Here is a 23,071-nt window from a genome sequence, read left to right as displayed (position 1 = left end):
ATAGACTTCTGTGTGGAGCAGTTAATCTAATTCTGGATTCCCTCCCCACTGCCCATTTTGGAGAGCACATCCATCATGTATGTGTGCAATACCCGGCCAAAAGCCTTCTCCTGGTCTAAGTTAAGTAGGTGGATCACTTGCCCCAGAGCAGATTTGACTCGATTGGTGATAGCCTTGGACAGGATTTTGTAGTCCTTATTTAGCAATGAAATTGTTAAATTCCTGATATCCTCCAAATCCTGGTATCCTCCTTCTCCCCTTTATTTTTGAAGATGAGGATATGTCTTGGGTAAACTTGTACCTCTCACTTTGTTCATTTTAGATTGGTCACAGTGTTTGAACTACCGAAAGAAAATAGACACACACACCGAGAGCAGTTCAGTTTATACAAGTCTTTATTACTAAATCTAAAGCTAAATTCACACTACAATATGCAAGCCCTTCCCAATTAGACTTATCAACGCCTGGACTGGTCCCAACTGCCGAAGCGAGGCAACGACTGCACACTTTTTTTTGTTAGGTATTCCATATTTAATCCTCAATTGTTCAAAGAACATCAATTGGCCTTTTTCATAACAATCTTCAATATTTTTAACACCCTTGCTAAACCAAATGATTAAAAATCAATTGGATTTTGATAAAGGTACAAGTTTGTTTTGAATTGAAGGCATATTAGGTGATGTACTTCCTTTTATTCCAATTTCATCATTTATATTTTTCCAAACTGTAATCAAATGTTTCAGAGAGAAAGAGAGATAAGAAATATAATTTGAGCTGCTTGGTAATACTTCTTAAAGTTAAGAAGCTGTAAGCCTCCTAATTCATATTTCCACATTAATCTTTCCATGGAGACGCTTGACCTTTCCAAAGAAATTTCTTTACACGTTTGTTTAATTTTTGGAAAAAACATTTGTGGCAATAATAGACACAAGGTTTGAAAGAGATATTGAATTCTTGGGAATATATTCATCGTTATACAATGAGCCCTTCCTATTTTTTTTTTAAATTTTTTATTTTTCACACCATAAATCACATTAGCCATGATATACACTATTTCTTTTTCACACATATACAGTGACTTTTTCTCCCCCCCCTCCCTCCTCCCAAGCCACCCCCCCCCACCCCCCCCTCTCATCCATTTTAGGTATACAATCTAGGTTGCATTAAGCCAGTCAGACAATGTTGTCATTCAACAAAAATACACCAGAAATTCTACTGAGTCCATTCTTTTCTTTCCTTCTCCTTCCATCAACTTAGGTAATGTTTGTCCCCGGTAGGTTTTCGCTATTGTATTTAATGTAAGGCTCCCATACTTGTTCGAATATTTCAATATTATTTCTTAACCTATATGTTATTTTTTCTAATGGAATACATTTATTCATTTAAATTTAGTAGTTTCTTCCTTTTAATTTGGTTATGTATTCCATTAATATTTAAAGTCATATAGTTCAGCGTAGCCCTTTTATATTTTGTTTATCTTCTCTTTCCGTTTTTCCATCATTACCTTTCCTCCTTTTCCATTTCTGTTTTCTTATTTTCAACTCTTTATAAGACAACATTCCTACAACATCCAACATTTTCCTTATTCTCCTATTTCTATCTTATTTATCCCCAATCTCCCCTTCCCCTCCTGAGTTGTCCTTTATCCCTTGTCGGACAACCACATCTCCCCTCTCCATTTGGATTTGCGAATCCACTCGCAAGCGTCAACTGATTTTGCAGTGACCGCTATTTCCCCCCACCCCGCCCCCCCAGAAAAGATTTCACTTTTCATATGTCACAAAGGTCACTCTTTTAATTCCCTCCTTATTCTCTCTATTCCATTACCTTCCCTTATTAATTCTTGTCTATACTATCTATATTTTCCTCTAAGTACAGATACATTCACGTATGCACATTGTCTCTATTCACTCTTATACCTCTTTACCCGCATACATATCAATCGTGATCATTTTTACTCTCATTACCCGTCTTCATCCCTCAGTCTATTTTTGTCTTTACCCACATACATATCAATCGTGATCATTTTTACTCTCATTACCCGTCTTCCTCCCTCAGTCTATTTTTGTAATTGTTCTGCAAATTTTCGTGCTTCTTCTGGATCCGAGAATAGTCTGTTTTGTTGTCCTGGAATAAATATTTTCAATACCGCTGGATGCTTTAGTATAAATTTATACCCTTTCTTCCATAAAATCGCCTTTGCTGTATTGAACTCTTTTCTCTTCTTTAGGAGTTCAAAACTTATATCTGGATAAATGAAGATTTTTTGCCCTTTATACTCCAGTGGTTTGTTGCCCACTCTTACTTTTTCCATTGTCTTCTCCAGTACCTTTTCTCTTGTAGTATATCTTAGGAATTTTACTACAATAGATCTTGGTTTTTGAGGTGGTTGTGGTTTAGAGGCCAATACTCTATGTGCCCTTTCTATTTCCATTTCTTGCTGTAGTTCTGGACATCCTAGGGTCTTAGGGATCCACTCTTTTATAAACTCCCTCATATTCTTGCCTTCTTCATCTTCCTTAAGGCCCACTATCTTTATGTTATTTCTTCTGTTATAATTTTCCATTGTATCTATTTTTTGAGCTAGTAGTTCTTGTGTCTCTTTAGTTTTTTTATTAGATTCCTCCAATTTCTTTTTTAAGTCTTCTACCTCCATTTCTGCTGCTACTGCCCGCTCTTCCATCTTGTCCATTTTCTTTCCCATTTCTGTTAAGGTCATCTCTATTTTATTCATTTTCTCTTCTGTGTTGTTTATTCTTTTTCTTAAATCATTAAATTCCTGTGTCTGCCATTCTTTAAATGACTCCATGTATCCTTTAATAAGAGAAAGTATATCCTTTATCTTGCCTTTCTTTTCTTCTATTTCACTGTACTCTTCCTCTTCTTCTTCCTCTGGGTTGGCCATCTGTTGTTTCTTTGTTGCCCTTTCCTTCTCTTCTTTCTTGTTTCCATTGTCTTCTGTGGTCTCTTCTTGCTGCAGGTGTTCTGCAGCTGTCGTTGCCGGCTGTGGAGATCGACTGTGGAGATCGACTCCCCAGCTGGTCCCCCCTCCCGTCGGTGTGTTTTTTTTCATGCGCATCGACAGGTTCTCAGCCTTACAAAATCAAAGAATGAAAAAAGACACCAGTTTAAATCTTCCATTACAGGATAATGATGCCCTTCCTCATAGAGTCTGACACGCTTCCTGCTAGGAGTATAGCGTTGTATACTTCCATTGTCTGGAACCACCCAGTCCCACAGAACCATATACAACTCAGCCAGTAGGCCATCACTTCCCAGAGCCTTACTCGTCCCAAATGAATGGATGGAATCTGTCAGCTCTCCAAAAGTAATAGGCTGATCTAGACATTCCCTCTTGCTGTCTAAGACCTCAGTAATAGAAGACAGAAAGTTTTGGGAGGCCATTCTGTCTGTAGCCTAACAACCCAATATACATCAACCTTGACTGCATTTGTTATACTCACATTTTTTGAAATCCCACATAAATATGTTGTCACACCATGTACCCATCACAGCTGTAGTAATATCACATGTAAATGCATCACCTTACATGCTGGAAGACAGGGGAAACATTCATATGATAACATCTGGAAGATTATGCCCAAATTACTCACCAGTCTAACATGGTAGTCCATGGCATTTCCTTAATCTCTGAGTCAAAACCCTTTTCAGTGTACTCAGGCATAACGTGACAAGTTGAAACATGAGCTTGAAATCCTCCACTTCTCTGACTGCAGTAATAGAAGGAGCTGGTTAAGCATCCATTTGTTTAGCACATTTAGGGTTGAAACCATGATAAGTTGCCTTGGAGAGTAAACAGAGTATTAAGTAAATAAATACACAATACACCATGGTTCACTGATTTTTTTGTGTGTCTTTAAGCCTGAAATCATTTAGCAAAGTAAAGAGCATTTAATCACCATGGCTGGTGGCGAGGCTTTGAGGGGCCAGGAGTTGATTTAGAGTTTTCAACCTTAATGCAGATTCAATGAAAGAACTTCTTGCTGCATCTTCCCAAGTACATAAAACACACAGACAAAAAATTAAGTATAATTAACACATAAGACTGCCACAAAAAAATATAAAAGGAAGAAAAAAAATAGATATTCACAGTTAGCCATTTATTCACAGGATAGTTAGCGTGGCTTTGTCAAGGGAAGGTCGTGCCTCACAAGCCTAATTGAGTTTTTTGAGGAGGGAACAAAAGAAATTGATGCAGAAAGGGTGGATTTTAGTAAGGCACTTGACAAGGTCTCCTTGAGAAACTCATTCAGAAAGTCATGAGGCTTGGGATCCACGGAGCCTTGGCTGTGTGGATTAAAAATCAGCTTGCATGTAGAAAGCAGAGATTAGTAATGGACGGAAAGTATTCTACCTGGAGGTCAGTGACTAGTGGAGTTCCTCAGGGATCTGTTCTGGGACTCCTGGTCTTCGTGATTTTTATAAAAGATCTGGATGAAGAAGCGGAAGGATGGGTCAGTAAATTTGTGGATGATGCAAAGGTTGGAGGAGGTGTGGATAGAGCTGAAGTTGTTGCAGGTTACAAAAGGATATAGACAGGATGCAGATTTGGGTGGAAATGTGGCGTGGCAGATGGAGTTCAATCTGGCTAAGTGTGAGATAATATATTTTGGAAGGTCAAACCAGAAGGTTGAGTAAAGACTAATTGTTAGATACTTAACAGTGTGGAGGAACAGAGGGATCTTGGCGTTCAAATCCATATATCTTTCAAGGTTGCCATGTAGGTTGATAGTGTGAGAAACAGAAGTACCTTCACAGAATTTGCTCGAGACAAAAATTGAGAACAAAGAACATTTATTATACAACAATGCAAAGTTGGGTGCTTTCCCCTTACCCTGGGAATACACACATACACTGGGGCTTACCCAACTTTTATACAGTTTATTTCAGTGTTGAAGTACCCTCCCCCTTACATTCTTCTGCCTCCTGGATGAGTTTGGCATTAGGCAATCCTGTCTGCCTACGTGCTGTTTCTGTGAACTTGGAGGACCAGGGGGTATCCTGTCGGTGACCCATCATGTCATTGTCCTTATTCACACCTTCCTGAATCTCAGGGCTTACTAACTTTTTATATGCAGAACTTGCTAATTCTGTCTAAGGCTTACTAATTACATATACGGAACTTGCTGATTCTGTCTCAAAGGCTAGAAGACCCTTATCTTATTCAAACTAACTTTACTTCCTACATTCTATTATCTATTATCACTGGCTTTATTCATTACACATACATCCATATTAGTTTTCTTCATCTTTCATATTTTCATATTAGTTTTACTCATCTCTCACAATCCTCACTTTTCTTTTAGCTACGCTTCGTGAATTCTCAACTGTAATGTATTACTTGTAAACTTGGTCTTTTTCCCAGCGGGTCAGTAAACGAACTGCAGTCTCAGCATCATCAGACAGAATTTGGGAAACATACATCCTTTGGGTTATAGTGTTCTGACGAGGGTCCGTTGAATTAAATACTGCACACAAGTCTTTAGGCAGGGGAGCACCATAATGGTGAGAATAGCGAATCCAGCTGCTATAAGGGCCGTGGGTATCAGACTCCAGTTACCAATAAAAAGTCTAGTCCATCCCACACCGGACCAAGGTTGCCAAGTCTGAACCTGGGCATGGGAAGATTTTCAAACTCCTGAAGAAGTGTCTTTAACCGCCTGACCGTTGTGAGCATTGTCATTAACCAGTCTTTCACAAACGCTGCCTTCAGCAGCCAACGAGTAATCGAGAGCCAGGCGGTTTTGTTGAACTGTGGCTCGTATCTGTCGTCTTTCTTCACCCATAAATTCAGGGCCATCACTGTCTGTTCGGTGATGATCTCCAAGGCTGGAGTCTGATTAAACGATTTAAATGCCAAGCAGCTGTGGTGTTCTGGAGCAGCTTACGTCATTTACAACTGGAACTCCCCTTACAGTGGTGGTTTTTAACATTCCGAATGTCTGTGTGACCCAAAGGATGCTTTACAGGAGACCAAGTTGGGGAGGGGTGTTTCTTGTCACTTAACCTGTGAGTTGCAGCTTGTCTGCGAACATTAGCATAAGTATCATTGAACCTGTGAGTTGCAGCCTGTCTATGAATATTAGCATATGTATTCACTCTATCTCTGCTACATGTACAATCCTGACTAACATTCTGTCTGTCATTGTCCCACTATCTTCTTTGTGCTATCCCTTTAAAACTCCTCTTTTTAATACCTGTAGAGGCCAAAATACAAATCAAATCTACTCCTCTAGAGCCGTTCTGTTCCCCTGGTCCATGTTGGGATCCTATATTAACCCATACCCCACTATGACTATACTTTATATCTGTGCCCTGTCTATATTCTAAAGGTAAATAATTGTCACCTCTGCTGCCCCTATTCCAGGAGGACTTAATACATTGTGAGCAATTTGGTGATTTCCCAAAAATTGGGAACCAACAAGTAAACAAAACAGCAAATGGTAAAGACAACATTACAGCACTTTTTCCCGGCATAGTGTAACTTTCAGATCAGAAGGATGAAGGACTGCACACCAGGTGGAGGGTAGATTATCAACGTCGTTAGTCTGTGGTTCAGCAGCTCGTTTAATTAGTTGGATGTGGCTCCATCCCTTTTCTTTCGTTCGCATGGCAGTGTCTGTAATCAAAAGTACACAATAGGGGCCATCCCAGACAGGCTTTAGTTGGTGATCTTGCCATGCTTTTACATATACCCAATCACCAGGTTTAATAGAATGAATAGGATACTCCAGGGTTGGGCAGTAACAGCTGCATGTCTATTTTCTCCGTGAGCGCAGCCTGTTTGGCAGCTGCATCTGCCTGTCTGTTCCCCTGTGCTTCAGGATTGTCACCACTTTCATGGCTTCGTACATGAACTACAGCTATTTCCTCAGGTAATGTAAGAGCATCTAGAGATTGGACAATTAAGTTTTCATGGATCAACTTTTGTCCTTTTCCAGTTATCATTCCCCGCTCTTTCCAGATCTTCCCAAAAGAGTGCACTACACCAAAAGCATACTTTGAGTCTGTGTAGATCGTGCCCACCTTGTTCTCTAGACCCTGGAGAGCTCTACAGAGGGCATACAATTCACAAGATTGTGCTGACCAATGACCGGGAAGGTGACCGGCTTCAATCACTACTCCTTCCCTCCCATCCACTATACTATACCCGCTATAGCGAGTGCCATCAATGCAATGAGAAGATCCATCAATAAACCACCTTTCACCCTCCTGTAAAGGCTCATCGCTTAAATCCTCTCTAATTTTGGTCTGTAAATCTATTACCTCTAAACATACATGCTCTAACTCATTCATAGTATTGTCAGAATTTGGAGAAACCAAGAAAGCTGCTGGATTGTGTTCTTTATTCGTAATCAGGGTCAAATCATCCCTATCCATTAGGATCGCTTCACATTTTAAAATTCTAGAATCTGTAAGCCACCTTCCAGCACGTTGTAAGAGAATATTGCGGACTGTGTGAGGGGTGTGAACTATCATCGGGGCACCAAACGTAATCTTTCATCCTTCCTCAACTAAAATAGCATTGGCTGCGATAGCTTGCACACATTCTGGCCAACCACGACAAACAGGGTCTAAAACTTTTGACAGAAAAGCAACTGGCTGTCTACAGCCTGCCCTCTCTTGTGTTAGTACTCCAGTGGCTACACCTCCTTTCGCATTGGTATATAGGTCAAATGGCTTATTTAGGTCGGGTAAAGCCAACACTGGAGCACTAATAAGGTGCTGTTTCACCAAGTTAAAATCTTTAATCTCTTCCTCTGTCCAGACAACAGCTTCGCCCCCTAGAATCGTGAGTTTATCATAGAGAAATCTGACCAGGCTAGAATAATTTTCAATCCAGATTCTACAGTATCCCACTAAACCAAGGAATTTCCTAAGTTCTTGGGCATTCTTGGGAGGTTGGATCTGTAGAATACCACGTATCCTCTCTGGACTTATTTTCCTAGTTCCCTGACTTACCAGATGACCTAAGTATTTAACTTCTGATTGAACAAATTTGTAATTTGGATTCGCTCACCCTGAGACCCTTATTCTCCAGAAAATTCAAAAGTTCAACAGTATACTGTTTAACTAATTTGTACGTTTTTTCCGTAATTAACAAATCATCAACATATTGTATCAACTGGCAATTCCCTCTCCGAGGAGCCTCATCTAGTATTTGTTCTAAGACCTGGCCGAATAAATTTGGTGATTCTGTAAAGCACTGGGGAAGGACCGTCCACCGGTATTGATTCTTGCGTCCAGTAAAAGGATTTTCCCATTCAAAGGCAAATGTCTCTGCTCTCTGTTGCTAATGGACAGGTCCAAAAAGCATCTTTGAGGTCAATCACACTAAACCATTTACTATGGGGATCGATTTTACCCATTATTGTATAGGGATTAGGTACAACCGGGTGACAGGTGAGAATAATTTTGTTCAGCTCCCTCAAGTCCTGCACTAATCGATAGGTACCGCCTTGTTTTTGGACAGGTAAAATTGGGGTATTAAAAGGTGACATACAAGGTTCAAGTATACCATCTTTCACCAACTGGTCAATTACCTACTGCAGCCCCTTTCGGCCAGCCATAGGAATTGGGTACTGTTTTCGTCTAATTACTTGCTCAGGATCTTTTAAAGTAATTTGCAGGGGAGGAATATCTAACACTCCTCTATTGCCTCTTTCTGCCCATACTCCAGGATTTATTAGTTCCCGATCTTCCTCGCTTAATACATACAATTGAACCCCGATACCTGATTCCTGTGGTCTGGTGCCGATAGCCAATTGGTCCTGTAAATCTCGTCCTAACAAACAAACTCCAGCTTGGGGAACTAGTAAAATATCCTCTGTTATTATCTTTTCTCCCATTTGTATTCTTACATCCCTTAATACAGGGACCATAAAATCTCTTCCTCCTACTCCCGAAATCCTCACTGTTCCCTCTACCTTAACACCCTCAGGTGGTTGTAAAATACTAGACCGGGCTGCCCCAGAATCTACTAAAAAGGTCATCTTATCACTGTGGGGTTCTATGCTTAAATTTACCAATGGTTCTCTGTGCAGCCCCATGGTATGTATTGACTGAGAACCGTGACCCCCTCTATTCATAATCTGCTTCCATCTGTCGGACTCTGGCTTTATCCTACCCTTAATTTAGTCTATGTGTCGTCTGAGTCCAGCGTGTTTGTTAAATGAAGTGATAGGAGAATCAGTTTATTACACAGAATAAGAATAAAGCTTAACAGAGCTCTGGTTCAGTCGTTAGTTCATAGGTCACCTGCACAGTGAGCTATTCCCCAAGACTGACCTCTACTGTCCAGTCTCTACAGTTTATATAGCCCAACCTTATACAGAACAAAAGTTGGCTTCCTTTGCTAGATTTCTTGCATAAGAGTTATCACAAGTAATTTCCTGCTCTGCAGTTATCTGGGGTGTAGAGCTCCCATCTTAATCCTCAAGGTCAGAATATCCTGTTGTTTTGATCAGAAATCAATTCATACCCCAAATATTTCTAATTATTTCTTTGTTCTCATCTGGCCATATTCTTCTGTTCTACTCAACACCTCCTTCTGTCTTAGCTGCTTACTGATTCCATTCTCTTTGTTTCTGACAGTCTCTGTTAGATTCTTTTTGTTTGTGCTAATCAACACCTCCTTTTGCCTTAACATTCCTACTAAATTGTTTCATACATATCCTCTCTTTTTTATTTTGGGAGCAGGTAATTCTAAACCTACTGTAATCAGCCAACTTTGCTATATACTGTGGCTGCCCCTTACCATGAGGTAAATATTAAATTGTTACATAGTATTGGATTCATGTATACAAACTGAATAGTACATAAGCATATATTCTACATATTTTCTATGATTAATTAACCCCTATATTCCAACACATCAGTGCGTAAGATCGCGTCTCCCTAGCTCGCATTGGGCATTCTCCTCCTTTTACAATGGTAGCAAACTAATGCTCCTGTTTCCCAATTCCTACCGGGATTACCACGAGGTCCCGGGAACAGTCGACGTCCCCGGAATTCCCCTCTACCCTTGCCCCTGCTCTGGTCTCTACTCTCCCACCCCTGGAGCTCCTCCCAATGTCCAGGAGCTGGCACACAGCCCCTACCCTTTCCTTGCTGTCCCTTCACGACTTCCTTGACTGCCTGCATCAAAATCTTAGCCTTTCCTTTCTGTTTATTGGGCATTCTCTCTTAAAATTACACACCTACATACTAGTCAGGGACACATTTACAAAACCAAGACCCCCTTCCATGGGAACTTCCCGTAAAGGTCTCATCCAGTTAATTTCTGGCTTATCCTCTCCTTTATAATGTCTAGATTCCTGCTCTCCGGGAAATGAATCAAAGGGTTCTGCCCTTCCCTCCCGGAGGGAATCAAAGTCTCCTCCCTCTCTTGTCAATTGAGGTGGTAATCTAGTACTTTGTGAACAGGTCATCATACCACCCCTACTTTCTTCTCCTTTCTTTAGCTGAGGGGGAGGAGGGGAAGGTGCAGAAGGGTAGAGCATAGGAGAGAGGGGAAAGATAGGAGCCGGCATAGGAGGACCATAAGGTGGAGGAAGGGAATGTAACACATCCCATCCTTGTGTTTCAGGGACAAAAGGTTCCTCATCCTTCTTGTCCTTACATTCCTTTTCATTCAAAACCAGTTGATCAACCGATCCACTGAGCCAGCAGGCTGTATATTCTCTGCTCTCAATATTATCTCTTTGATTTTGATAGAGCCAGATGTTCAATGCCTGACACATCCAGTCCTCATCGGATCCGAACTTTGGCCAATATACCGAATTCCCCTTTATCGGGTTTTATAACCCATTCCAGACAGAAATACCTGACCATGGTCTGTTTGTCTTTCCCTCGGGTTTTCCCCGCACCCCAATCAGATAGCATTAATCCTAACGGGCTTTGCTTAGTTATCTGATTGTCCCGTCCTTCCTTAGGACTATTTCCTTTGCTACTCACACCTCCCATACTAACAGGTAAGTAAAATTCCTCTTACCGGGATCCAGTAGCTATTCCTAGCGCGCTTCCTTAACATCCTCCCGTTGTTTGTTCTCAGTGCCTCTTCTCTGATATCACTCGCTTCGTCCACTGACAAGTCACTCGCTGTCCGTGAGTCCAGCTGAATCAGCCGGGGTGCACCTACCCCCGTCGTTGGGCACTCTGTCAGTGGAGGGAGTGGGATCCCGGACGAGCCCCCATTTGTGAGAAACAGAAGTACCTTCACAGAATTAGGTTGAGACAAAAATTGAGAACAAAGAACATTATTATACAACAATGCAAAGTTGGGTGCTTCCCCTTACCCTGGGAATACACACATACACTGGGGCTCACCCAACTTTTATACAGTTTATTTCAGTATAAACTTACATTCTTCCGCCTTACATTCTTCTGCCTCCTGAGTTTGGCATTAGGCAATCCTGTCTGCCTATGTGCTGTTTCTGTGAACTTGGAGGACCAGGGGGTATCCTGTCGGTGTCCCATCATGTCATTGTCCTTATTCACACCTTCCCGACCCTCAGGGCTTACTAACTTCTTATATGCAGAACTTGCTAATTCTGTCTAAGGCTTACTAATTACATATGCGGAACTTGCTGATTCTGTCTCAAAGGCTAGAAAACCCTTATCTTATTCAGACTAACTCTATCCTTATCCTCTATTCATATTGGCTTTATTCATTACACATATATCCATACTAGTTTTCTTCATCTTTCATATTTTCATATTAGTTTTACTCATCTTTCACAATAGGACAATTAAGAAGACCAATGGAATGCTGGGCTTCATTAATAGGGGGATTGATTTCAAGAGTCGAGTGGTCATGTTTCAACTCTACAAATCTCTGATGAGACCGCAATTAGAGTATTGTGTTCAGTTCTGGTCACCTCATTATAGGAAGGATGTGGAAGCTATGGAAAGGGTGCAGAGGATTGGAAGATGAGTCTTATGAGGCAAGGTTAGCAGAGCTGGGACTTTTCTCTGTGGAGTGAAGAAGATTGAGAAGAGACTTAATAGCAGTCTACAAGATTCTGATATGTATAGATACAGTGGACAACCAGTGCTTTTTTCCCTAGGGCAGAAATAGAAAATGTTATTTTTGAGGGCCCCCCCATTGTAAATAACAACCACAATGTCAGTGCAGACTAACTTAATGCTTTACTAATTACATACTACAAGCATTACTACGAAGCTTAGTATAAATCAGTTCCCCACGTCAATACATACACATAACGGTGCCATATCCAACACTCTTCCTCCTCTCCGATATCTTCACCAGACGTGCATCCTAGCTCGTGCTTTCTTATGCACTATTCCTGGGTGGTTATTGTGTTGTGTTGTGTTGTTCGGCCAGGACATCTTGCTGCCACTTCTTGGGAATGACAGTCTGGGTTCCCCATAGTAGGCATCCTTCTTCGATGGACAGTTCGCCACATCTGGTGTAATAGGGTTTCATTTCCTGATCTTCTGGCCAGCCATTGTTTGTGAAATAGAATATGTCTCTGGTTTCAGGAGCCCTTCTTGATGGTATCTCCTCGGTCAGTGGTCTTGGCCCTTCTCTGTGCCCATCGACATGTAGTAGACGCTTCTACTGGTAGCTGGGTCGGCCCCTCACTAAACACACCTTTCCGGCTTCAAGGATCATTGCGTCGTCCACTGGTCTTAGTTGGATGATGTGTCTTTTTCATAGAATATAATATGAGTATGGGCTGAGTTTTTTTCAGAAGAAAACACCAGGGGTCATCTCTACAAAATGAAGTGAGTAAAGTTTAGGGGAGATATCAGGGATAAGTTTTTTTTTACATAGACAGTTGTGGGTGCCTGGAATGCCTTGCCAGGGTGGTGTTGGGGACATTTAAGAGTCTCTTAGGCAGGCACATGGATGAAAGAAAAAGAGGGTCACAAGGTAGGAAGGGTTTAGTATCATTTTTATGTTACGAATATATGGGATGACGCAACATCGAGGGCCGTAGGGCCTGTACTGTGCTGTAATGTTCTATGTTCACATAAAGTCTCATCACACTTAAAAAGTAATTTGATGTACACTTGAAGTGTAGAAGTTACCGTCTCTGGACAAGAACTGGCTATCTCTTTAATGGCTGGTATGTACATAATGGGATGAATAATCTTTTTCTGCACCGTAAATGTTGCTGAGTGAATTTCCTTTGAAACTTTTCTTCTGATATCCCTGCATGGGTTGTATGTAACACTATCAGTAATACTGTTCAGTTACTCTAATAAATATTGATAACCACAAATCCCACTGAAACACAAATGTTTAAAGTGAGCAAGACGATTTGCCCATGAATGTATATATGAATTAAGAGTTTAATGTCATATGCATCAGTTCCATTTACAGATGAAATGCATATCTTACTTTTACAACTTCCCAAATTCAAATACAGGCTAACAACAATGAAAGTATAATTAACATATAAAACACCACAAAGAGAAAAAAGATAATACATCAAAAACAAATTTTAAAAAATAGCTATACACATTTAGCTGGTATTGAAAAAAATATTCTGTGTCTTCAGTGTAGACAAATCTTTGATGGTCTTGGAGTAATGTTCTGGTTAGGGTAGTACCGGGAGATTCAAAAGCATCATAGCTGTTGAAAAAAATCTGGTTTGAACCTCGATGGGCCAGACTTCAAGGCTTCTGTACCCGAAGGTACCAGTGAGAAGAGGTTGTCAAGTTTATTGTTATCCGATTGCATGTCCAACCCGATGAAACAGCATTCTCCAGTCCTCAGTGCAAACCACGCAGGCACACAACCAGACATAACACAGATACAGATGCAGGACATATGTAGAAATAAATACTTATTTCATAAGTAAGAATGTCTCGTGTGGGCAGTTCCTTTGGTTGCTCAGCATTCTCACTGCCCGTGCTGTGGGAGGTGGTGGGGGGGGGGGGGGATCACTGAGGGATTCTGTTGACAATGGCTGATCTGCATCATTTAGTTTTCCAGTTGTAAAACTTAAAAAAAGTGGGGGGGGGGGGTAAAACACAGGATTGTGTTAACACCATGGTTAGGTGGGTGGGGGGTGGAGAAACTCAGCAGGTCAAACAGTGCCTTTATGTCGCGACGGTGAAGAGACATCCTCAACGTTTCGGGCTTCAGACCTTCATCAAGGTGCGGGGAAGGGGGGGGGGGGGGAGACGCCTTGAATAAGCAAGACGAGGGTGCACTTTGCCCACTATCACCCTCAACCTTTCCTCCCTGTGAGAGATGAGTAAAACTGATATAAAAATATGAAGATGAGGAAACTAATATAGATATGTGGGTAAATGAATAAAGCCAGTATGAAATGGATATTAGAAAGTAGGAAGTAGAGTTAGTCTGAATAAGATAAGGGTCTTCTAGCCCTAGATAGTTCTACATATGAAGAGATTGTGTCAGAGAGTTAGGAAGGTGTAAATTAGAACAAAGACAAGTTTGTGAATAAGGACAATGAGGATAATGACATGATGAGACACCGACAGGATACCCCCTGGTCCTCCAAGTTCACAGATACATGCATATAGGCAGACAGGATTGCCTAATGTCAAACCTATCCAGGAGGCAGAAGAATGTAAGGGGGAGGATATTCCCACACTGAAATAAACTGTATAAAAGTTGGGTGAGCCCCAGTGTGTGTGTGTATTCCCAGGGTAAGGGGAAGCACCCATTGTTGTATAATAAATGTTCTTTGTTCTCAATTTTTGTCTGGAGCAATTTCTGTGAAGGTACTTCTGTTTCTAACATCCCGATGCCCACTTCTAAATGCTGTCTCTCTCGTTGCCTCTGGCGGCTTCTCCCACTTAAACCCACTCGTCTCTTTCCTTGTGGGCGAATACTTTCCACCGAGGTGGCCAGAATGGGAGAGAGAGAAACGGCGGCGGGCTTGGGATTCCGATGCACGGAAGAATTTTGTTGCCGTCTGGAGGGATGAACGTTGTCCGAGGATGAATTTAATTCTTCGACATTGGATACGAACACAGAGCGAGTAGCCCCTGCCCAGCACATTCATCTTGGCTGGCAGCCACCCCTGGACTGCAATGACTGAACAATCATTACTCGTCAGAAGTTGCTTTGAGTTAAGCCGGAGTTCTCACTGAGCAAGAGCAGATCATTTGGCAAGGAAGGGATGTTGTTTCAAACCCGTAACCTCGTCGCTACGGGCGAGACACAAGGAGGGAGTTCATGAGACGGCGCGCCCTGTTGGAGGACGTACCCCCCTCCCCCTGCCTCACCCACCACGCTTCGTGTCTTGCAGGACTGCGGAAGACCCGTCCTGTCCGTGGAACGCGATCGCAGGAGCTGCCCCGTTCCCCTCCACCTCCCCGTCTCCCCGAGGGGGCTCAGCCCCGAAGCCGGAGCCAGAACCCCTCCTCGATCGGGTAAGTTGATCCCGCGCGGTGAGAGAAATGCAGGCAGGCTTCCAGTACAGAGGGAGACGGTTCGGCCCATTCCCCCTCATCTCAACCCTATGACCCTCCACGGTCTTCACCCACTTACCCAGCTCCCTGCTGGGGTGCCTGCCTCCGGGCGACACTTCTTTGCCCCCATTTGTTGATTGCACATAACCCGTTCTTGCTGCACTGTTATTGCGTTTGCCAGTGATCTCCAAAATATAGCCTCCAGTTCTTGACCCCCCCCGGAACACATTCTCTTCACAGAGAGAGGAGTGGGTGTGTGGAACAAGCTGGAGGCAGGGAGAGTGGAAGATATTTGAACAAGTTCATGGACATGGAAGGGTTAGGGGGGAAAGGGTTAAACTCGGGCAAATGGAACTCATTCAGATGGGAAACTTGGTGGGCATGGCCACGTTGGTCCAAAAGCCTATGTCCCTACTGCATAGCTCTCTGAGTCTCAAAGTCCTTCACGTTTGCTGTCAGATTCCCCCTCATGAGGTCCTCACTACTGCAGAGAACACCCACTTCTCCGCCAACCACCATATTCCTCCTCCCAAGATTGTCTGGATATATCCTTTTGCCACCTCTGTCCAGATCTTGCACCCTTTCACTTATTCCATCTGGTTGCGCCCACTGATTTGTCAAAGGACCTTTGTCCAGGAGCTTCCCCACACCACCTGACCAGTGCTTTGCAACCTTATTTCACTCACAGACCACCTTAAGTATTCCTTGACTTACTATGAACAAGGCTATGGACTACCAGCGGGGGATGAGTGAGCTTCAGCCCCTCTCACCTTGCTGACAGGATTTTTTTTGTTTGTTCTGGTGGGAACATTTTTGCGAATTTTCATTGACTTTGCTGTCAATTTTACAACATTGTTTTGTCCTTGACTTTGTTATTTTATCAGTACTATATCTCCTCATCATCTCCCCATCAAGGTGACTATCAGTGGCATCTGAAAGATAACTATCACTCTCATGGTATCCAGCTCCTGAGGCATTTTCAATCTCATTGAGCTGTCTTGTCAGCCACATACTTCTGCCTGTCCATTTGGAATATCTGTTTCTCCTAACCTCTGCAGTGGGAGGGGGGTGGGGGGGGGGGGAGGTGGAAATCACAGGGATTCTGTTGACTCTGCATCATTTAAAGAGCTCTTTAAGGTGAACCCTCAGCTTCTTTTTCTGAAGGGAAGGGAGACCTATTTTGTTCATCTCCCCTCACACTTCTCACATTAGTCCATGTACAGGTATACCCCACTTTACGAATACTCGAATTACAGAAATTTGCTTTCACGAAGAAAGCCTTGTTCACTTTTATGAAAGGATTTGAACGGGTTTTCATTTTTATGAAAGTAGCCTCGAATTGTAGTGAATTACCCTTTATGCCACTTTGGCTTATGAAAGGTTTCATAGGAACACTCTAGTTTCATAAAGCGGGGTATACCCGTATCTCCTTTTTACTTTATGCAGAACTTTAATGCCTTTTCTGAGATATATAAGAGCCAGATTAAAATGTAACCCAAGGTTCAAAATAGGTTTACCCTAACCCGATCCTTATCCGTCATAGTTCTTCCATAATAAATCCTAGTGGACAATTTGCATTATGGCTTAGCTAATCTTGGGTTAACTTTTACAGACTGATGTATGTAATACTGTGAGATTTCTTTGCTCTCCGACTCCACTTGTGCCTTGTTACCAAAATACACAACCTCACCTTTATCTGCTTTGAAATTCATTTGCCAATTTTGAAGTTCAACATTGATGAATACGAGTTTGTATGTTTTGGTGACAAATTTATTAATGTCTGCTTGTAAACTGTAGTTATGAAGACAAATATAAAGCTAATGTATTGGACATTCATAGAACTGAATGTTCTCTTCTGGCTTTTCATCGGAGGATCCACAAACTCGTGCAAATCGCATTTACAGTTTTAATTGAGCAAGTTTTAATTTAGATCTTTCCCTCCTTTCATTTTTTTAATTTTGTCACAATTTGCAGTTCACTATCCATTTCCAAATGGGTTGGTTCTTTTGTTAGCTTTGGGTTAGGTGGAAAGGAATGGGAAGCATTGCCTTCACTGGGAGCACGGCCAGTTACATGAGGGTGCGCGTTAAAGAGGGTTGGCAAAACAACTGATGGAAAGTGTGGAGGTGATGGGAGGGGGGGGCAATGGAGGACATGGAGGGTGGAGAAGGTGGGAGAATCCCTTTAGTGTGGTATTATTGATTTTTACTAGGCTGGTACAGAGGGCAATGGAAGTGTCATTTTCAATGGAGTATTGGATCTGCCCCTATAATAATTCATGGATTCAGGAAGAGGTAGGGAAATGGGAATGAACCAACTCAGTGGATAGAGACTGCTTTGCAGTGCCAGTGACGCGGATTCAATCCTGACCTCTCTGTGCTCTCTGTGTGGAGTTTGCGATGTTATGTCTGAGTTCTTTGAGTGCGTGTTGGTTCCTTTAAATCGCTCCTTGGTGATCGGTAGAATCTATGGAGGGCTGATGAGAACGTCAGGGACCATAGAAACATTCATCACACTTGATTGACGTTTAGGTTAGTGTTATTGGGCTCCATGGCTGGAGCTTGCTTCTCTGCTGTATTTCTCAGTGTCTCTGAGAATGGCTCTTTCAAAGGGTTAGCGAAGACAAAAAAACAAGATCTTTAAATTATACAGCTTTAGCTCTTGTGATAAGTTGGATTAATGATGCCTTAAAACCAATGGCATGAACATCAATTTTAATAATTTTAGGATACCCCCACCTCTATCTGGTTCACTGTTCTCTTTTTTTAACCTCCTGTTCTTTTCATGCTCTCCCCTCCCAGTGGTCTCCCACCACCCCCTCTCTCACCTTCAGTCTCTTCGCCTCTCCCCAGCTTCCTCCCTTCTCCTTTGTCTGTCCTCCTTGATATACTTAACATCACTCCTTCCATTTTTTGTTTTGATAAAGGGCCCCCGACCTGAAACGTTGACTGACCCTGACCCTCATCAGATGCTGCCTGACCCACTGAGTCCCTCTAGCCTCTCATTGTTTGCCCAAGATTCCAGAATCTGGAATATATGTTGCTCCTTCCTGATGGTTTGCTTCGGAAAGATAAATGTTCACCTCAATATCAAAAGAGTAAATCTTTTTTTTAGGTATGATAATAATTAAGATATATAAATGGAGGTAAACTGCTCCATAACCATTATTATCATTACAACATCCCTCGTTTACCTTAGATTCTATAATGGTCACAAAACAAAAAGGCAAATAAAGGTTAATAATCATAGTTAATGTGATTTTTATTAAAAAAATACAGGTATATATGCTTTAGCGGAAGTGGTAAATTCTGAACACACTGGTAGTTTATAGAGTCATTCATGATAAATACACACAGTGTTCTGGGAGTTGCATAATATTACTGGAAATGACTTGCAGAGAGACTTAATCACACAGCACATTGCATGATATTGCTACAGAGGCCTTAGCAGTGAAAGCAGTGCAAGGTTATATACGACAAGATTAGCAACTGATTCCGAAGATGAATATGATCATGCCCCTTGCTACAATGGGATTGGTGTGAATGTCTTCTTAAGGCTGGACATTGCTTTGTCAAGAACATCCTGCACAGTATTAGTCTCTGCGCGTGATGAAGCATATTCGGGCCTTGGAGTCAGTGAGACTGATACTTACAAGCTTGATTTCCAGGATGTAGGGTTCCAGGGAAGAGTAATTAAGCAGAATTGAGGTGAGGAAACATTTCCTTTTGCACAGAATGTAAATTTCCCAGGTGTGGATGGTCCAGATAGTGATTGTTTTTTTGGACGATAAGGGACTTACTGGGGATCAGTGATAAGGCAGGAAAGTGGAAGAGCTGAACGATCAGCCTTTATCTTACTGATTAACTGGACAAGCTGTTCTAGTGTGGGGGGTGGAGTGAGAGGATCGGGTGAAGGAACACAGACCCGACATCGATCATTAACTCATCAGAACATCAGGTTTTTGAATTTAAATGGGAGCTGAGAAGAATAATAATTTTAAGGAACAGGAAATCTCTAGAGAGGAAGTGATAAATCTGCATATAACAAGTGACGATACAGTGAGTATGCAAAATGACAGCTTTATGGGAGTCTTGCGAATATGAATCTGGACACAGGGACTTATTGGTTGACCTCACCTATTACAACTTGGGAGAACCACAAAAGGCAGATCCAGAAATCGCAAGCAAACATCGAGCAGGCAGCATCCACGGGTAGAAATGGTCAGTCAACATTTTGGGTTGAGACTGTTTATCTCAATAAAACCTCCCAATCCACTGACTGACCATTTCTACCCATGGATACTGCGTGGACTCATTGAGCTCCTCCTGCAGCTCGTTGTTTGCTTGTTATAATTCAGGCTTGGATGTCAAAGTAAAATAAGCTCAGGGGGAAGTGATCTGATGCATTACCCAGTATTTGAAGTGCACGTCATCACCTGTAACACTGAGTAAGCTAGAAATTTGTCGAAGAATGGGGATACCCAATAAACACAGACTCCAAATTTAGTAACGTTGTTCAACACAGTCTGGGGCTTTCAGCCCATGATGTTGTGCCAACCCACATAAACCATGATCAATCTAACCATTCCCACCCTCACAGCCCATAACCCTCTTACAGTCAAGTCAATTCAAGTTTATTGTCATTGGATTGCACAAGTACAACCCAACGAAACAGCGTTCTCCAGTCCTTGGTGCAAAACATGCGGACACACAACCAAACATAGGACACATACAGATAACAATATGCAGAACAAGTATTCATAGATGCAAATAAGTAAATTAATAAATGTTGTTTCATAAATATGAGAGTCTCGGATGGTGAGTGTGAGCCATTCCTTTGGTCGTTCAGCATTCTCACTGCTGTGGGAAGAAGCTGTTCCTCAACCTGGTGGGGTGCTCTCTCTGATCCTCCTGTATCTTTTTCCTGACGGAAGCAGCTGAAAGATGCTGTGTGCGGGGTGGAAGGGGACCTCAATGATTTTGTACGCCATCTTCAGACAACAATCCCGGTAGATCACGTCGATGGGGGCTGGGGGACTCCAGTGATTCATGCTCCTATCTTAGAGTCTTTTTAGTATTCTATTGTATCAGATTCCACCACCACACCCAGCAATGTGTTCCAGACACCCACCAATCTCAGTTAAAAAATCTACCTCTTGTGTCTCCTCAAAACTTTCCTCCACTCAACTTAAACAGATGTCCTCTGGTATGGGTCATTGTCAGCCTGGGCTGGCTCTCCACCCTATCTATTCCTCTCATCATCTTATCCACCTCTATTAAGTTGTGAAACTTCCTCCATCACTCCAAGGAGTAAAACCCTAGCTTGCTCAACCTTTCCTCACAAGACGTCATAAAATCTGACAGAGTCCTGGCCAATCTCCTCTACACCTTCTCTAAAGCTTCAACATCCTTCCTATAACGAGACAAGCAAAACTGAACACAATACTCTGGGGTCTAACTAGATCATGTACTAAGAACGGAAGAAGATTATATAAAATTGCGTTAGAAATAACAAGATATTTTACACCAAATAAGCATGGTTGTTTTTATTTGTAATGTTTAATCCACTGTTTGCTTCTACAATCACACTAAGAGTATTGTGCACAATTTAGGTCCTTCAGCTATGAGAATGATGTCATTAAGTTGGAAAGGGTGCACCTTATAGAGATTTGTAAGCTTATGAGGGACATAGAAAAAGTGGACGGTCACAGATTGTTTTGCAGGGTGGGTCATCAAAATCCAGAAGTTTTAAGATGAGGTGGGTAAAATTCAAAAAGGACCAAGTTTTTCCACATGGAAGGTGATAGGTAGATGGAACAAGTTGCCTGAGGAAGTGGGAGAAGAGGTTTCAATGACGATGTTTAAAAGGCAGACAGATAAATCTATGAGAAAGGTTTAAAGTGAGATGTGCCAAATGCTGGTAAATGAGACTAGTGTAGCCGGATAACTTGCTCAGTATGGACAAGTGTTAGGGTTTCTGTGATGTAAACTGAATCACCAAACCATGTGTGGTGACTCTCATGTCATGGCCATTTGTGTTTCAGAAATTTACCCTCAGAATTTACAAATCACAACCCAAAATTTTGAAATACTGTATAGAATAAAATTCGCTCTCATGGAATTTATGTGTAAAATGTATTTTTTAAAAACTTTCCTTTCATGACACATGAACAGATGACACAATTTCTAGCTATTTAAAAGTCCCAACCTGCCTTGGAACGTGGGGACCACCTGTTCTGAGTTCATTATGTTTTGTGTGTAGAGTTTCTCTGTGAAAAAAAAACCCAAAATTAAACATGGGTATATTTGGGTGGTGCAGGCTTGTGGGCCGGAAGAGCCTATTACCATGCTGTATGTCTAAATTAAAATAAAACAAACATATATTTTGCACAGGAAGTTAAGAGGAATGTTTGGTGTTGATACAGTGATTTGTCAATGTTTAAGAACAGGACCTTGAAAAAATAGGGAAGGAAATGCCAAGAGATATAAGGGATCATTTTCATTAAATGCTGTACTACCCTGTTGTAATTTCCATAATTGTGCAAGAACTTTTATACATGACAAGGTATGAGGTTGGGAAATGCAAAACTAAGGAATTATTGGCAAGTGCAATTACAGCAGCATTATGTTTTCCTGCACCATGGTATCTGGAACTTGTTTCATATTGTATCGTATCACTCCTTTTGTAATGGATATTTATGAAATATTTTATATTATGACAAAAAAAAATCACTGCCATTCAGTGGAAATTCACTGCAATTCTTGGAAAATCTATATTGAGGATAATTGATGGAAACCATTGTTTGTCTGCTGCTCTTTGCAATTTTAGTTAGTATACCCCACCTCAGAAAGCAAGTGGTACAGATCTATCATTGATTAAGGTCCTTCCTTAGTTTTAGATGGAGTCATTGTCGAATGGGCATATAGTCATATAGCACAGAAAATAAAGTCCCATCAGCATATCACTCATTTACTCAGTAATTCTTTAAAAATAATCATCCAGAAAGTCCAGGTACAACCTCAGGAAGGCCATCAACAATATAAAGAGACAATTCTGGACTAAGCTGGAGTCTCAGACGGATGCCATACAGCAGTGGTAGAATTTAAATGGCTACATATCCTATAGGGTGATATATGGGGTGGTACAGTTAGTATACCAATTAGCACAATGCTGTTACAGCACCAGCGACCCAGGTTCGAATCCAGCACTGTCTGTAAGGAGTTTTTATCTTCTCCCCATTTCTGTGTGGGTTTCCTCTGGGTGCTCCAGTTCCCTCCCACCCTCCAAAACATACCGGAGTTGTGGGTTAATTAAGAATAAAGATCAATTGCGATACAGGTATGCGCCCTTTAATGTTCATGATACGTTCTGTGAAATTGGGCAATATGTGATATGGACATCCTGGTGCGAGAAAGAGACAAACGAGATGTACTCCACACAAGGGTCATGCCCAGCGCGGAATGCCACACTGACCACCGGTTGGTTCGCTGCAAGCTCAATCTTCACTTCAAGCCAAAACCGAGGAACAGTAAAGCCCCCAGAAAGAGGTTCAATGTTGGAAATCTGCAGTCAGATGAAGTGAGAGGAAACTTCCAGGCAAACCTCAAAGCAAAGCTCGAGGATGCAATCCACC

The 23,071-nt window shown here is 41.8% G+C and overlaps 1 protein-coding gene across 7 annotated transcripts in view; it reads left to right on the top strand.

Annotated features, from left to right (window-relative positions):
• Positions 1-15,152: 15,152 nt before the first annotated feature.
• Positions 15,153-23,071, top strand: part of LOC138758982 (phospholipid-transporting ATPase IC-like) — a 98,818-nt gene continuing 90,899 nt past the window's right edge. For 5 of the 7 annotated variants that reach the window (XR_011354565.1, XM_069928700.1, XM_069928701.1 and 2 more), the window contains exon 1: positions 15,153-15,399. The gene's annotated coding sequence lies outside the window, so the exon portion shown is untranslated. Of the gene's footprint in view, positions 15,400-18,927; positions 19,146-23,071 lie in introns of those variants that run through there. The other 2 variants (XM_069928699.1, XM_069928698.1) reach the window with 1 other exon arrangement.

This window comes from Narcine bancroftii, chromosome 3 (assembly GCF_036971445.1).
Source record: "Narcine bancroftii isolate sNarBan1 chromosome 3, sNarBan1.hap1, whole genome shotgun sequence".
Lineage (NCBI taxonomy): Eukaryota > Metazoa > Chordata > Chondrichthyes > Torpediniformes > Narcinidae > Narcine > Narcine bancroftii.
The sequence above is the reverse complement of the archived record's forward strand: the minus strand, read 5'-3'. Positions and strand labels throughout refer to the sequence as shown.